Source organism: Thermobia domestica, chromosome 17 (assembly GCF_964235325.1).
Source record: "Thermobia domestica chromosome 17, izTheDome1.hap1.1, whole genome shotgun sequence".
NCBI classification, from domain to species: domain Eukaryota; kingdom Metazoa; phylum Arthropoda; class Insecta; order Zygentoma; family Lepismatidae; genus Thermobia; species Thermobia domestica.
In genome coordinates, this window is record NC_137470.1 from 19,660,585 (window position 1) to 19,678,790 (window position 18,206).

General features: G+C 39.6%; 1 protein-coding gene across 1 annotated transcript in view; it reads right to left on the bottom strand.

The window, feature by feature from the left end:
* LOC145674576 (elongin-B-like) overlaps positions 1-11,234 on the bottom strand; it is an 83,202-nt gene extending 71,968 nt beyond the window's left edge. The window contains exon 1 of the mRNA XM_081744765.1: positions 10,761-11,234. The gene's annotated coding sequence lies outside the window, so the exon portion shown is untranslated. The remainder of the gene's footprint in view (positions 1-10,760) is intronic.
* Positions 11,235-18,206: the final 6,972 nt, after the last annotated feature.

An 18,206-nucleotide genomic window follows, 5' to 3' on the forward strand; every position in this document is an offset into this window, starting at 1 on the left:
TTGGTATAGATATGCGACGGAAGATCTCTTGTTTTGGCGTTTGTGGTGGCAAGGAATAAGGAATGCGTAAAACATGGCGTTCCAGGACTTGTAGTTTATCACAAAACTTCTGTGGAGCCGATAACCAGGAGACATGTCCATGCGTAAGAGCAGGACGAACAAAAACTTTATATGTATAAAGAATTAGTTTGGTGTTAAGACCCCAGTTTGTGCCTTTCAAGCTGCGTAACCAACTGATCCGACGACGAATATTAGCTTATAAATTGGAGAGGTGGGCGTTCCAAGAGAGATGTTTGTCGAAAGTGACACCAAGGTGCATCACGCTGTTTTGTAATGGTAGAGGTGAATGCCAATGTAAAATGCAAACTTTCTAGGGTTGGTGCACTGACTACTTAAACATTAAGAGTTTGTATATTTTCACATCACTGTCAAAATACAAAAAATGAAATGAAATCTTTGAGTTTTACGTCCCACGGTTATGCCGTTGAGGCTAAAGGAGACGGTGATGATGAGTAATGAATGAATAAAGTGGGAGGAAACGGGAGAACCCCGAGAAAACCCACGCACACGGTGTTTGTCCACCACAAAGTTCACTTGGCAGGGGCTGGGATCGAACCCGGGACCCCACTGTCAAAATACAGGGTGTTCAGAAAGTAACTATGCAGTGCATAATTTGCCGTATATTATTTTCCATAAACCACTTTAAACAACTGAAATTAACTCGAAGCTAAACTTTAATGTCATGGAAGTTATAAGAGATGCTTGAAGTGATCTCCTTGCACTTGAAGACACAGTTGCACACGTTTTTGCATGTTCTTGAAGATGTTGTGCAGAACATCGGTACTGATGTTCTGAATATGACGTGTCAGTACAGCTTGGAGTTCTTGTATGGTGTGCGGACTGCCTTCATAGGCCTTTCCCTTCAACGTACCCTATAGAAAGTAATCCGGTGGAGTCAAGTCGGGTGAACGCGGAGGCCAGAGTCCTCGAGAGATGATGCGGTCTTCGAAGATGTCCTGTAAAAACCTCATCGCCTTGTGGGCGGTATGTGCAGTCGCCCCATCCCGTTGGAACCACGCATTCTCAATTTCGTCCTCATTCAGTTTACCTAGGAAGGGCTCCAGAATGCAGGTGCAGTACCGTTCTGCATTTACGGTGTCCTGAAAGAAGATGGGTCCAATGATGCGTTTACGAGTCACGGCGCACCAAACACCAACCTTTGATCATGCACTGGGGACACATGAAATTCATGCGGATTCTCCGTACTCCACACACGACTATTTTGGCTATTCACGTAACCGGAGAGGTGAAACCATGCCTCATCCGTCAAAAACGTTTTGTCAAGAATCCCTACACTCTTTGTTCAATCGTCAGCATGATGTCCTGGATCTCAATGATGTCACACAAGGCGTTGGTCTTCAATCAAACCGGACCTGTGAACAAATACAAATACCTGGTCAAATATGGTTCAAATATGTTAAACAATGGAAAATGTTGTATTACTAATTGATAATCATATCAGTCATCACTTAGCACACCACAACATGGCACTGCATAGTTACTTTCTAAACACCCGGTATTAACATAACACATGTGAATAACAGCATAGAGGATATTCTTAAGCTTTATTCCCGAAGAAAACTAGAGTAAAACATTATTCGAGAAACAGAAAAGTTCAACGAGTCTAAAACTGTATATCAGGTGATGCGACTTCTAAGTGATGCTGTCATCTGTAAAGGTTACGTGCAATGTTCTCGCGCTGTCAGAAGCGAATTTAGAAAAAAGGTAATTGCCCGGATTGCATCTATTGCCTTGTAGTTAAATGGCTTGTGAAGTTTGTGTTAAAATGTTGAATAAGTGGAACATAATGTAGGAAAAAACAAAAAGAAAAGAAAAGAAAGAGGTTTGTATGTAGTTGTGTACAATGCAGGATCTATATTCAACGGGTTTAGTTAGTATTTGTGCTTATTAATTATTTTTTCTTATATATTTATTTTTTTTTCTTATATATATATATATTTTCTTCCTTTGAACTTTGTGGAATATTCATATGCATTTGCACACAAATTCCCTTATTTCCTTTCGGCCCTTCCTATATTTGTGACTTAATAACTCTTGAACCACGAGACCGATCTCGATCAAATTTGCAACTAGATGAGGTTCAGGCCTGCGATAATATTTATCATTTCACTTTGACAGTGCAACTTAGCGGTGGAGGAGCGAGGGAGAGATATAAAAATTCGAAAATGACCGATATTAGTGTCGAATCCATAGTTTTTCGAGGCCGCTGAGATGAAAAGTGACACTTCCAATGCCGCTTGAATAAATCCAAATTCAACCCCGCAACTTGGGGAAGGGGGTAAATATATATAAAAATGATCAAAAATGACCGATATCAGATACCGCTTTAGAGTAAGTTTGTTTTATCTTGGCACAGTTCTCGCCAGTGCACTTGGTTGGCTTTTAAAGATCTTCTGCCAGCACTCAATGTGAACGTTTTAATTCAATATACTTCTTTAGTGGTTTTGTCGTGTAGGTGACGTTAGTTGTCAGCCAGTCCATCAAATGAGGTCGGTCATTGCTATTTCGAGGGTATTTGAATTGCTTAGTTGCCACACGCGAACAGGTGTGTTACAGTGATATGTGAGTGGTATGGAGTTTTGCTCTGTTTTCTAGCGTATTGCAACTCACAACTTAACCGTGGCATGGCAAGAACGCGTTGTAGACAGATCCATCATTTAGGCGGGAAGCGTGCCAAGATAAAGCAAACGTACTCTAGTTGTAATCGCTTTCCGAAGTCTGTTCTCCGTGGTCCTGCCAATGAGTATGTTCCGGATACCTGGACTTACCTGGGTAAGGCGTAGAAGGACATCTTTTAAAAGGGATTACAAAATTATCTCTACATAGTCTGCCGGTCTCAATAATGAGATGGGTATTAGGCACCGAGAGGTTCGGGTGTCTCGTCTCGTAAACCTCACGGACGATCAGACGGTCACTCAGACCACAACACACACAAACATTATTCATACACACAACAAAAATACACTAGATTAAACGACACTATGCTTATTTATTAAAATACTATTTAAAAAAATAACGGATTAGAAAAATAATCACAACACTCAACACTGCACTGCATTTCCTTTAAGAAGATCACACTTTACTTTCTCATTATACTTTAGCCATTTGTCACTTTATATATTAGGATTGAAGATTAAGATAAGGATTCCACTAAATATACTTTTCTCACACCACTAATGCACTTGGGGGATTAGCACTGGGGAAAAGTAGCCGGGATAATCCCACGAAGTAATATAGTTGCTGCTCCAAACAATCCTCAAATGTTAACGTTTATCCTCAGGAAAATAGTTAGTCTCCAAAGTGGAATGATAATGTTGGAGGGCGCGTTTATAACTTTGACGCACAAGGTATGTGAACCTGGGACTTACTGATTGGGGCAGTGGCTAATAACGTATACCCCTAGCACAACATTATACTTGATGCTCGACGCGACGTGCGTGGTTGCTGCCTCAATACGCGGAATAACACTCCTCGAACCAAGAGGTTCGAGATAGAGCTGCATTGATCCACTGATCAATGTTGGCAGTTCATTCTCAAAAGCACTCAGGTTAAATCACCTGTATGTACATGCAAATAGAAGATAAAAAAAGAGTTAACGTTAATGTTAGTCCACTGGCCACGACCCACAAGACATTGCGATAACTTGACTGTGGAACATTTAGATAACGAGCTGCTAAAGCGATGTGGCTGGCGCCACTTAGTCGTTTCTGCACCTGATGTGCTCTAGATCGCAATATTTTCATAAATGATTGGAGAATACACTTAATTCAGTTCCAAATGACCATAGAACATAGGTTTTGCATACTAATAAGTCAGGGAGAAACACTGAGAAGCTTCGTCGCTCACTGAAATGTTATCACCACAATATAACGTTTTAGATATATATATGAAAAAAAAGATGAGAGACTTCTTTGTCCTGCTGCGTGGGAAGAAAACAGTTCCCATCGAAGAAAGAACTTATTGGCGTCGCAGAATATAGTATAAATCGAAAAAAAATATTACTGTCTTTCCAAAATATACAGAGCGTCCACAAAAAATACAACTATAACCTGGTGATGGTTATATAGTAATAGTAAAAATGATCGACTAACGGAATATATTACTATTTTTTCTTATTTTAACCCAGCGAAGCGGGAAATTGATGCTATATATATATATATATATATATATATATATATATATATATATATATACATACAGGGTGGGCCATTTTAATTAATCCACGGAAATATCTGAAAAATGATAAAACATAGAAGAAATGTTTGAAGTACACGTTATATACTGCTAAGGGGGAAACCCAATTCTTCCAAAAGTACCCCTCCCCGCCCTCCCTAAATGGGGGTAACGGGGGGTAACTTTGAAATGTCAAATGGGAACATGGGTCGAGTAATACCTCGTTCGAAAGGTCTTGGAAAACTAAGTAACGCTGTACCAAAAGATGTTCCATATTGTGCACCGGTTTCAAAATGGCCGCCATAATATGGTTTGGAAACTCCAGTACCCGTAGTGTGAAAACCATGGAAGGTAAATGAATGGAACAAAATTGAAATACGTAAATATTATAGGGCATATTGAACGGTGTGGTCCCTGTGATTCCAGTGGCCTCCCTGAAGGGCTCTTGGGGGCTAACTTCAAAATTTCAAATAGTAACATGAGTCGAGTGGTACCTCGTTCGATAAATCTTGCAAAATCAAACATCTTGCAGGGGAAAACGATTGAGATGAAATGGCACTGTTCTCAAAAGGCCGCAGAAACATAGTATCCGTGTCAGAGAAAAGGTGTAGTACCCGTAGTATGATAGCGATTGGAGTTGGCCCCGGATACCCTTCAGTTGGGATCACAGGGACCACACCGTTCGATATGCCCTATGATATTTACGTATTTCAATTTTGTTCCATTCATTTACCTTAGATGGTTTTCACACTACGGGTACTGGAGTTTCCGAACCATATTATGGCGGCCATTTTGAAACCGGTGCACAATATGGAACATCTTTTGGTACAGCGTTACTTAGTTTTCCAAGACCTTTCGAACGAGGTATTACTCGGCCCATGTTCCCATTTGACATTTCAAAGTTACCCCCCGTTACCCCCATTTAGGGAGGGCGGGGAGGGGTACTTTTGGCGGAATTGGGTTTCCGCCTTAGCAGTATATAACGTGTACTTCAAACATTTCTTCTATGTTTTATCATTTTTCAGATATTTCCGTGGATTAATTAAAATGGCCCACCCTGTATATATATATATAGGGTGGCCCAAAAATAGGTATACAGTCCTGTATTGATCTACTCACTGTATTTCATATCATTTCTTATTGTTATCAAACAGGTAGACGTAGCTTCTTTATTATTTGTTCTTAATGTCTTTTTACTTATACCTTAACCCCGGAACAGTTGAAGCAAATAAACCCATAAGCTAGAATGTTATACTTGATCAATGCAAGGGTGTTTACCTACTTTTGGGCCACTCTGTATATATATATATATATATATATATATATATATATATCTTTGTTAAAACTTATTGCAATTAAAGATATTTATCGTTCCATTTGTGACAGTGATTTCCTTTACCCTTAACTGATCTTTTGTAAACCTGTTAGTGAAATCTTGCAGCATTGTTACCATTGGTATGCTTGTCTAGCAAGAGCACGTAAGCTCTGTAACATGTGAATAACGCACATAGAGGATATTCTTAAGTCTTAGCTCCGATGAAGAGTAAGTGGGACGTGCTGGAAATATCGGCAGGAATTCTATTGCAAAGGAACATTATCTAGGTTAGTTTTTGATATATCATAGAAGTGTTAATCTAAAAAATTAAAGGAGTTTCTGATTATTTTCCAGTTTATTGTAACTTTCTTATAATTTTGAAAGAAAGGAGAAAAGCCTACTTTTCATATAGGCTACATCATCATCATCATAAGTATTCTGCCATTATTGGCAGGTTACTTGCTGCAACTGAGAAGCTTCCATGCTCCACATCTTTCGCTAACCTCTTCGTCCTCACGTACGATTTCTCCGTTTCGATATCGTCAAATAATTGTGGTCTCCTTCGCCCTCTCCCCGTCTTTCCTGCCACCATACACTCTAACACGTCCCTCATGATACAGTTAATCCTTAGCCAATTTCTCTTCCTCTTCTTAATAATATCTAAAATTATTATTTTCTCCCCCACTAAGTCCAACACCCTCTTTTTCGTTTCAAACTCGACCTAGCTAATTCTTTCATTCTTCTCCACACCCACATCTCGAAAGCTTCCAGCCGTTTTTCATCACTTTTGCGTAATGTCCATGTTCCTGACCCATACAACACAATACTCCACACGACGAATTTTATGAATTTTTCTCTCAAGTCTTGATTCAAGGTCCCACAAAATAGTATTTTCTTTCTCCTAAATGCTTCTTTCGCCATTCCTATAATTGCTTTTATTTCAAGTTCACACTTCATATCGTCACTAATAATACTACCCAGATATCGAGGGCGCGAAAATTGACAACGACTTTATCTCGTTTTCTTTGACGTGTTTGTTATTAGTTTCTCTATTATTGATCTAGAAAAGGCATTTGACCATGTGAACTAGGAATTGTGGATGATAGTTCTAAGGAAGATGGGGTTAGAATGGAAAGATTGAAGACTCGTCAGAAACTTATATGTGAACCAACAAGTAAGTGTTAGTGTAGGGGAAGAAATGACAAAGGACAGTTCAATTGGAAGAAGAGTTGGACAGGGATACTGTCCTTCGACGACGTTATTTAACATCTATCTAGAAGAGATAGTGAAGAAGTGTCTGCAAAATGAAGACGGTATGCGGATGAATGATCAAATGTATACGGTTTGCACTTGTTCCGGAATCCGAAAAAAAATAAATAAAGAGAAAATAAGATTTTAGAAAACTTTACGAAGGGTTGCGAACGCTATGAGGTGGAAAACGTAAGAGATAAAAATCATGGTGATTAGATCGAAGCAGTCGGTGTCAAATATAGAAACAGCAGGGAAGAAAATAGAACGTGTGACCAGTTTTCGATGTTTGGGTGTTGTTATTAGTGAGGACATGAAGTGCAAAGTGAAATAAAAGGAAGGACAGAAACGTCGTAAAAAAGGATTTAGGAGGCAGAAGTCTGTTTTTTTTTTTTGGGGGGGGGGGTCTTTGAATAGAACACGAGGGCTGTCCAGAAAGTCGCAAAGGTTTGGCCTATCGAGGCATTGGGCGGGGCTAGAGTCGCTATCTTGGTGTCAGAACGTTGCTACACTCAATACGCTTCCAGCTGTGGTAGCGTGGGGACTGTCACGCTCTTACTGTGCTTTCTGTAACGTGATACAATGTGCGCTGAAACTGAAAATCCCACCTCTTTGAGGTGCGTTCTGTGATTAGGAAAAACCACAAGCCAATTGAAATCCATCCCCAATCGTGTGAAGTGTACGGACATGGAATAACGAGTGAAGGCCAAGTGAGGTTTGGCACATTGATTTTAAAAATGGCCGCTCCAATTTTCACGATGAGAGCTGCAGTGGTAGGCCCAGCCTTGTGTCTGATGAACTGGTGAGGCAAATCGACAACAAAATTCGTGCAAATCGTTCTTTCACGATTACGGAACTTGCTTAAAATTTTCTGCAAATTTCATGGGGTTTGGTGCATGAAATTCTGGTGAAAAAGCTTGGTTACCACAAATTTTGTGTTAGATGCGTTTCGAATATCCTAACGGAAGACCACAAAAACAGAGAATGGCTGCATCACTGACTTTCCTCGAAGATTACGCAAACAATAGGAACAAGGTGATCGATCTTATCGTCACTGGGGACGAGACTTGGGTGAAGCATGTCAATTGTGAAACAAAATACCAGTCGATGGAATGAGGACACATATTCTCTCAAGAAACCAAGTAAGTGTTTGCAAACGCTGTACTGTGTTCTGAGCAGCTCAGGGAGTGCTCCTCGTTGATTATCTTGAACGTGGCACATCAGTTACATCAGAGAGGTATTGTGAAACACTGATACTGTAAAGGTGAGCGATTCGAAACACGCGCCACGCTGGGGAAAACTTAGCGCGAAGGAGTTGTTTTTTTTTACGACAACATATGTCCACACACGGCCAAGGGCACCCGAGAGCTCTTGGATAGCTTTGGTTGGGAGGTGTTCGATCACCCACCACGCAGCTCGGATTTGACGCCGAGCGTCTACCACCTCTTCCCACCAATGAAAACATGACTTGCTACACAACGCTTTCATACTGACGCCGGACTGCATGCCAGCGTAAGCCAGTGATTGAAATCGCAGGTGGCAGATTTCTACCGCGACAGTATTGAAAATCTTGTGCCACGGTATGATAAATACCTTAATTTGCATGACGATTATTTTAACAGAAGAAACACTGACTAAAGCTTAAAACCCACTTTATTTAAAATTATAATTTGTAACGGTTTCGGATATCTAACATATCCTTCTTCAGACACTATCGACAATAAATGAAAATACAGACATACATATAGTCATTGTTATACTTTTTTCTTTTTTCTTCTATTTGCTGAGGCCTTCAGCCAATCCCGTAAGTTCTCTTGTTCACTTACCAACTAATCACCTTGGATAAAGAAGGTAGGAAGAGATAAACTGATAAACTGGACAGGAGGCTTACTTATTAATGAATTATGACAAGGAAGTTTGGATAGCATGGGTAAGAAAAAAATAAAAAAAGGCCCTTATAATAACCAAAAATGGCGGAACGTGATTAGTGATTTAAAATAAAGTGGGTTTTAAGCTTTGGTCAGTGTTCCTTCTGTTAAAATAATCAATCCAAAGCCATAGATAGTCTTACTATGGCGATTATGTGGAGAAATAGATTAAGAGTGTATCTTTCAAATGTATATTATACAATTTGGTCTGCTCATTTTGTTACGATTTTATTTCAAAACGTCTGCGGCTTTCTAGACAGCTCTCGTATTTCCTATGAAGTATTGTACCCTATGGAGCAAAAACGATTAAAAAGACTAGAAGCTTACGAAATATATATGTGAAGAACGGAAAGAATTAGCCGGTTCGAATAGAAAATGAATGTTAGAAATAGTGTGTGTGTGTGTGGGGGGGGGGGGTTTAATTGGGAAATGAAGGGGTCTTTTGAGACATTGCCTGAGAAGTAGGAATGATTAATTTAAATCAAATGATTAAAAAAAATCTATGATTTAAATCAAATTTATTTTGGGTAATACTTTACAACGCTGGTGCGGCTATTCTGGCATACGTTGAGATCCCGTATCCTTGTGTTATATATATTATTGATATCTTATTATGAAAGATTGGTAACATGGCACCCTATATAAGAATGAACAAAAATAAACATAATACAATGATATGGAATATCCATGCATGCAGAAAATAATATTGGAAACAAATCTTCGTAAACACACACATCTACCGTCGCTAACGCGCCAGCTCTTTATAAACGCAACTTCTCGCTATCGCTCGGGCTCCCCTGCTGCGCCCACACCTGACGCGGTTAGATGGAATTCGTGCTATTTAGTGGCACCTGGCACAAGTTGGTTCGTATTTTGTGTACTGTAATTTTAAGCCACACATCTACGCTGTATTTATACTCATCTCAATTACAAATAACATTCGTGCGTTTTAGTGGCCACCTAGCACAGGTTGTTTTTTAAAGTTAAATTAATTTTTATGCACTGCAGTTCTTATACCATGTGTGCACATGCTGTAATTATACTCGGCCCTCCTAAAGTTAATCTGCACACATTAATGAAACATATTCTAAGGCATTAGGAGAGTATTTCCTGCTAACAGAAGTTCATATTTCATGAATATAAGTATTCTCTTGTGTGGCAACCTATTCTAATGTATGCTACGTTACTTTATTCTAAACTAAGCTACAGTTCTCTATTCTTTGTTCTTCTACTCTATCTCATTCTATGGTTTGCTCGGGGGCCGCGGTGGCTCAGTGGTAAAGCGTTCACCTCTGGTCTTGGGGTCCCGGGTTCAATCCCAGCCCCTGCCAAGTGAACTTTGTGGTGGGCAAACAAAGTGTGCGTGGGTTTTCTCCGGGTTCTCCCGTTTCCTCCCACTTTCTTCATTACACCATTTCATTCATCGCTCATCATCAACGTCTCCTTTAGCCTAACCGGCATACGTGGGACGTAAAACTCAAAGATTTCACTTCATTTATCTATGGTTTGCTCTGCAACTATACTACACTCTATTACATCTTAATTGTTCTATACTATTCTACTTCAACATGTCCTATTCAGGGAAGCTACTCTTACTGTACGCTAATTTTCTTCCTTAATCTACGTTGTGTTATTCACGTCTATTCTGCGATACTCTATGCGATGGCACTTAATACCTCCCCCAAATTCATCGACGGCTCCGGAGCTAGTACTTTGACTTCTAGCGAGCCGTTGTAAACGACCTCATTTAAGCTTATACCCATCATCGCTGACGCGCCTGCTCCATACGGACGTGCCACTAAATTATTTACCATTAATGCATTAAGCTCATTGGTTATACATACATACCACAAGGCTAATTCAAGTAATTAGTTCAATCACAATGTTAAAAATTAAGTTCAGTGAAGCTATATTTTATTAAATTTGACAACACGAATTACCCTATAACATTTATAATTTTTTCCCACACTAACTACTTGTTTATATTTCATCTTATATTAAAACAAACTACTTACCGTACTATTTTAAACATTCCGCCATAATGAAAATCTGTCCTTATACACAAATTAGCCGGTGTGTATAAGGACAGCCAAACCAGTGATGAAACAATATGAAATCCCATGTCGAGAGGTAAAAAATCCCATTTTACGTGTGAATTTCCCAAGTTATGCTAATTAAAAGTATGCTGTAATATTAAAAAATTAATCTAAATGAATAAGCCGTAAATTTCGATCTTCTCAAAAAAAAAAAAAAAAAGATATATGCTGATTCATGCCCGTATGCAGAGGGGGTCTGGGGGCCAGCAATCCCGTAAATTTTTGCTGTCCTCCCTAAAGTTTTCATGGTAGGCGTGCATATGAACTATAATATGGTTGGATCGCCCCCTAACTTCATCCCCCCTACATTTTTGGGCTAGCTACGGGCCTGTGCTGCTTATTATCCCTTTCCGAGAAAATAAAGTCAAAAACTCCCACAATATGGAATTTTTTCCAAAGGTTGGCATCACTGCTCTCTACATCATGTCTTGTCTTGAGACCGTTATCGGTCAAATTAGTAAGTGTACCAGCATTAAAGTAATGTGTGCTACATTTGGAAAATTGTCTTATGCGTACCTCAGGCGGAGGATTTGTGATTCAGGAACAAATTGAATAAAATACAGCACACAATTGGGGAGAGGGGACACAATCGGGAAAAAGGACAAAGTCAGAAAAGATAAAAATCGGGAGACAAGTTCAGTGAAAGAGGGCTGAAAATCAAGTTGAACAGGGCAAAAAGCTAGCGAAAAGTGGAGAGTGTAAAATGAAAGTATAACCGCCACCAGGTTATAGAAATATTTTTGTGGACACTCTGTATATTTCGTAAAGACAGTGATTATTATTTTCGATTTGTACTTTATTCTGAGACGCATATAAGTTCTTTCTTCGGTGGGAATTGCTTCTTTCCCACACAATTGGACAAAGAAGTCTTTCATCGCTTTTTCATATATATATTTAAAACATTGCTTTTAGTGAGAACGTTTCAGTTAGTGACAAACCATTTCAGTGTTTCTCCCTGACTTATTATATGCACAGTATATATTCTATAGTTATTGGAAACTGAATGAAGTGCTTTCTTTAATCTCTTATGAAACATTGCAATAGATTAGAGCAGACTAGACCAGAACAGGTATTCAAGTGACCATAGTGGCACCAATTGCGTTGCTTAGCAGTCCCTTATCTGTACTTTCTCACGCCAGAGTTATCGCAGTGTCTCGTGCATTGAAGGCAGTTGACTAAAATTAACATAAATTATTTTCCGTATTCTGTTTGTATGTGCATACAAGTGAGTTAACTGAGTGATTTTTGGAATGAACTGCCAACACTCTTGAGTCGACCATTGCAGCCCGTACCTTGAGCTTTGGTGCTCAGGGAGTTTGACTCCGGTACTGAATGCAGCCAACACGCACGTTGCGTTGGGAATCAAGTATTAATTTGTGTTGAGGGGCATAAGCTATTAGCCGGCGAAGGACGTTTTCTTACGGCTAGCCACAAGTAGTGAAGTCCCAGGTCCGCAGACCTTGTGCGTACATGTCAGTTATATACGCGTCCTCCAACATCAGCATTCTACTCTCTTTTTTAATTTGCTGAAGACTCATCTTTACGCTTCAGGATTGTTTGGCGCAGCAACTGGATTCCTCGTGGAATTGTCCCAACAACTTTTCCCCAGTGCTAATCCCCCAAGTGCGTCAATGTTGTGAGAGAAGCATTCGCAGTGAAATCTAAATTATAATCATATATATATATATATATATATATATATATATATATATATATATATATATATATATATATATATATATATATATATATATATATATATATATAAAGGGCTACAGCGCATTAGAACGGCAAAGTGTGATTTTAGTGATGAAAATTATTATACATATTCTGTGTTCAGTGTTGTGTTCATTCATCTTCGCTATTTTTTTTAAACATAATAGTATTCTAATAAATAAATATAGTGTTATTTAATCTAGTGTGTTTTCGTTGTGTGTATGAGTGATGTTTGTGTGCGTTATGGTCTGGATGACCGTCTGATCGTCCGTGAGGTTTTCGAGACGAGACAACCGAACCTCTCGGCGCCTAATGCTCATCTCATCATTGAGACCGACGAGTGATTTGGGAAGAATTTGTAACTCTTCTTGGAGAGGTCCTTCATCGTCCTGTCCAGGTAAGTTCCAATCTCAGGAGAATACTTATTGGTAGGACCACGAACCACGAACAGCGACCAGATTACACGGATTGGTTACGGATAATTGCCCACCCAAACAGAGACCTCGAATTGAAATGGCTACAAAAAAGGAAAGAGTATAAAAAAGAAGGGGATGTATGTACGTGTAAATGTAAAAGAAAGTGTAAGTGTAGTGTAGGTGTATAGGAAATCCCACTCAAGTCTCTTCCTCACAGAGCACCACAACACGCGAGGCACTCGCCGTAATGGACACTGTCGAACCCACTCTCTAGGTACTTGCGTAAGAGCAGAAAAATATAAACAGTCAACATGGAGCCCATCCGTCAAATTCTGTCTCATTTTGAATCCGTAAAAGGGTTTATATAAAGTACAAGGCAGTGTTAGTTGCCATATCCTTTATTACACTGAAAAATTGTTAGAAAACGAATAAATTGTATTGAACATTAAAATGTTTGCACTAAAGTAAAAACATGTACATGACACAGCATGATCAAAATGGCGGCGGATCAGAAACTCGATTTCGCCCGTGTTAATCAAAATTGTTGTAAAGTCAGGTCATTGTAGAAAATTAGTGATGCCAGGGAAGGTCCACACACTAGGAAAAATGAATTAAACGAAAAAAGCACAAAAAGAACAGCACTCGTATTAGACGAACTCGAAACAAACCGAAATGGGAGCTCGAGACAAACCAACTAACCCCTACTTCAGGTTCAACCGAAATGCAAATTTTATTATTGAAGATTTCTGTTGATATTTAAATGAAATTTGCAGTTATTTATAGGTCAGTTGCAGTCTCCGTTACCGGCGATATTAAGTGGATTATATAAGTTGATGAAAACAAAGCAAACAATGCATCTCTATCTATTTTGAAGTGCCAACCAGTTATGTCATATATTAATTCATTTTGCTTAAAACAAAAATAAAATATACCATTATATTTTATTTCCGTTTTAAGCAAAATAAATAAATATATGACATACCTATGTCTATATTACATGTAATGTAATGTCTATGACATTTAATATATAACATGTAATATCTATGACATTTTTGGACACTAATAGAATGTCAGCCTGAAACTAGCATCTTAATTCTTACTACATGATGGTAGGATGTTAATAGTGCAAGTTTAAACAAAATACCTAATTTTTTACATTAAACGTTATGGTGCATGATTTTCCACACTATTTAATATAGTCATATTGTGCCTAGTGTACTGTTCCAACTTTTGAAGATGACTGCACTTCCATCCGCACAAACGAGCGAGGGTAAGAGCTGTATCGTGAAGCGTGAGCCATTGCTGGATGAGCTGAAGAAGTGTAAAGATGTCATATATAAGTTAAGTGTTGAAAATGGAATAGTGCAAGTATGAAAATCGTGTGGCCGTGATACGGTTGCACAAGGTAGGCAATCTCCGGCGGAGATTTTCAAACACCTCCGGAAGCTGAAAATTAGTATAAAATTCGTTTACCGAAATATGCAGCGCTTTGTCGAGAGTGGAACTATCAAAGATCTTCCACGGCAAGGAAGACTACGAACAGTACGAACACAGGAGCTTGTGAAAGCAGTGGCGGCACGTGCTCGACGAAATCCAGTAAGGAAACAGTCAGTTATGGCTCGTGATCCAAAGGTATGGAAAATGCCTACGTCTTGAACGTTAGGCAGTGACCTGGAGCTCCATACTTACAAACAGCAAAGGGCATCTCCTGACAAACGAACTGAAGCGCCAGAGGCTCTTAAAAGCAAAGGGCTTACTTAAGTGTTACGCAGCAAATGGGCACAACCGAATCCTTTTCACTGATGAAAATATTTTCAGTGTCGAGCAGACTTTCAACGCCCAAAACGACAGGATATATGCCACATTGTCTAGAAAGGCTGGTGAAAAGCCTCCAGGGACCCAGAAGTATCAGCATCCTGCATCAGTCATGGTGTGGCGGGGTGTGAGCTACGAGGGCACAACATAGCTCCATTTCTGTGAAAGGGGGTAAAAATTTCAGCCAAAGTGAACCAGGAGACAATGTTTCAGAGACTAGTCAAGAATCCCACAAAACCCTTTTCCATGGACAGAACTGGAACTTCCCGCAGGACTCAGCCCCAGCACAGAAGGCGCGGGTAACTCAGCAGAGGCTGGAGTCAAATGTTCCGGACTTCATTTCCACTTCAGATTGGCCTTCTGCAAGTCCAAACCTAAACCCTTAGCACTATAAATTGTGGCTCAAGCTTCAGGCCATATCTTGCAAGAAGAGATATCCCAATATTGAAAGTTTGAAGCAGTCTCTTAGGAGGGCAGCTGCAGATTTTCCAGTTGATGGTTGCGTAATGCAATTGATGGGCGGCAACAAAGATTTAAGAACTACGTGCATGCTAATTGTGGCCATTTTGAATAATTATTTGTGATTTTGGTTCATAATGCATCCAAGTAACTCATGTTACTAGGATCTTAAAATTAACCATTAACCATTTTGAGTCAATGTACTTAAACCTTTGGGACAGTATTTATGGTTAGGACTAGGTATTCTACAAGAAACTTGAAGAGAAAGGTTAAATCCATTTAACATTAATTAATAGTCACAATTTTTAGTTCAGAATTTTACATATTGTGAATATATATATATATCACTGCCTTTTTACCGTAATTGAAATGTACGAGGGTGGACTGATTTTCTCGGCCCGACCCAGAAGGACTTGAGCTGCAGGCATGAAAGTGTGAGGCAATTCAACATAGTCTCCTCGAAGGTCGACACACTTGGCACTTCGATGCTGCAACTTCTCCAACCCCTCAAAAAAAAAAAGACTTCTCAAGGTCTGAAAAAAACTGTTCCACAGCTGTTATCACCTCTTCATCACTGTGAAATTTCTGTCCTTTCAGTACTGTTTTGAGTTTTGGAAACATATAATGATCAGAACGGGCAAGATCTGGCGAGTAAGGTGGGTGGTCAATGCACTGAAACCCTATGTCCCTCAGAAAATCGATTGTTCTGCCAGCCTTGTAGACGGGAGCATTGTCCTGCAATAACAAGACACCGTGTCAACTTTCCCCGGCGCTTTTCTTCAATAGCGTCCTTTACCTTAGCCAGCAGACTGCAGTAATACTCTGCAGTTATGGTTTGGCCCTTTGGAAGGTAGTCTGAGAGCAAAACATCATCCTTATCCCAGAATATTAAGGTAAGCACCTTCCCTGCGTACTGTTGTGCTTTGAATTTTTTGGGCCTTGGAGATCCTGAGTGGCGCCACTCGCATGACTGCTGTTTAGTTTCCTGATCAAAGTAATGCAACCACGTTTCCTCCTGGGTAACAAGCCGATTCAAAAAAACGTCCTTGGAGTTCGCAAAATGCCGTAAAATCACCTGCGATGATCTCACACGTTCGCGTTTCTGATCCGCGTTCAAACATTTCGGAATCCATTTCGCAGAAAGCTTGCTCATGTCCAACTGATCATGGATTATTGACCCAACACGTTCTTTGGATATGTGCACTTCGTCAGCTATCTCCTAAAGCGAAATCCGTCTGTTGCTCAAAATCAGGTCATGAATCTGGTCCACTTTCTCCGGAGTTGACACTGACACTGGCCTGCTACACCTGTCACCATATTCTGTTGAAAATTCACCACGCTTGAAGTTCGCACACCATTTCTTCACAGTGGAGTATGAAGGGCACTGTCCACCTAATGTGTCTAGCATGCAACCATGGATTTCCTTGGCGACTTCTGTTGCAGGAAGAAGAACTTCATTACACCTCGCCACTCCTCTTTGGTGAACTTGACATCTGGCTCCGCCATGGTTCATTCAATTACCTGTAAAATAAAAACCGTTCATGGTAGAATCGTGAAATTTGTACTTAAACATATAAAAGATCAGCATTTTACACGACATCAATTATATCAGGGTAGTACATTCGGAAGGGGGTTGGGACAAGAACCTGACCCTAGTATATTTTTAAAAAATGAATTTTTGAACACAGTACCTTACCTCAAGCTGCACTTTTAACGTATCATGTTGATAAAAATGTGTATCTCGATAGTGGGAGGAGGATTTAAATTTAATGACAAAAATAGAGGTCTCAAGACATTCTTAAGATGGGAAGATGGAACCCTGCACATAACCTCAATATCTGAGCAGTCCCCCACGTCCGGAAGATGAAAATTCGTATATATAAAAATATTATGAAAATAAGTAGACACGATCCCCAACGTTTTAGAAAATTCTACTTTTCTTAGGTGAGATTACATTACGGGAGATTACGGGAGATTACATGATATTTTATTCTGGTGGTGTTACGGCCGAGAATGGTGTTGCGATAGCAATGAAGAACGAAGTAGCAAGAAACGTAATCAAAGTGGAATGCTGCAGTGACCCCTTGATTTTTGTGCAACTAAGTGCAATATCGGTGGGTTGTGATAATACAAGTGTATATGCCAACAACCGATTCTGATGACAATGAAATAGAATTAATATATGGTGAGATTAGTGACATATTGCACCGGGAGGGAAGAGGTAAGGCCAATGCTATAGTAATTTGAGACACCAACCGCGTAGTAGGAGAAAAAGCTGCGGATAAGGTGGTGGGACCATTTGGACTAGGTATACGAAACGCCAAATGCTTATCGACTTCTGTAGACAACATTATATAGTGGTGATGGACACGTGGTTTAAGACAAAGAGAAACAAGCTGTACACATGCGAAAGTCCAGGGGATAAGAAACGCTACCAAATCGATTATGTTCTCTTCTAGCAACGTTTCAGGAATAGTGTACGAAAGGTGAAGACACCACTGGAAGCGGACATTCATCCGGGTCAAAATCTCAAAGTGGCAAACGTGGAAACGTGTCTAAAGGCATAAAAAAGGAGAAATCTAAAATGGAACTTAGAACGATAGAACGATTAAGTTGTATGAACACAACTTATGTGAAAGATAAGATTGAAGGAAAGTTCTGACAGTGGGCGATATTGTAGACAATGCAGAAAATAGTTGGGGAAAAGTTAAACAGATTCTATTAGACACACTCCACAGTAACATTGACAGGATAGAAAGAACACAGAGAGAACCATGGATAACTGAAGCGATGCTTAGGAAGACGGACGAAAACCACGGACATCAAAAAATACTGTGATATCGCCTCATATTAGTAAACAACATCTCGTGCTTTGTAGAAAGGTCAATTGGATTGGACACATTTTGGAAAGAAATTGTCCTCTTCATACCGCAGTAGAATTAAAGATGGAAGGAAAGGG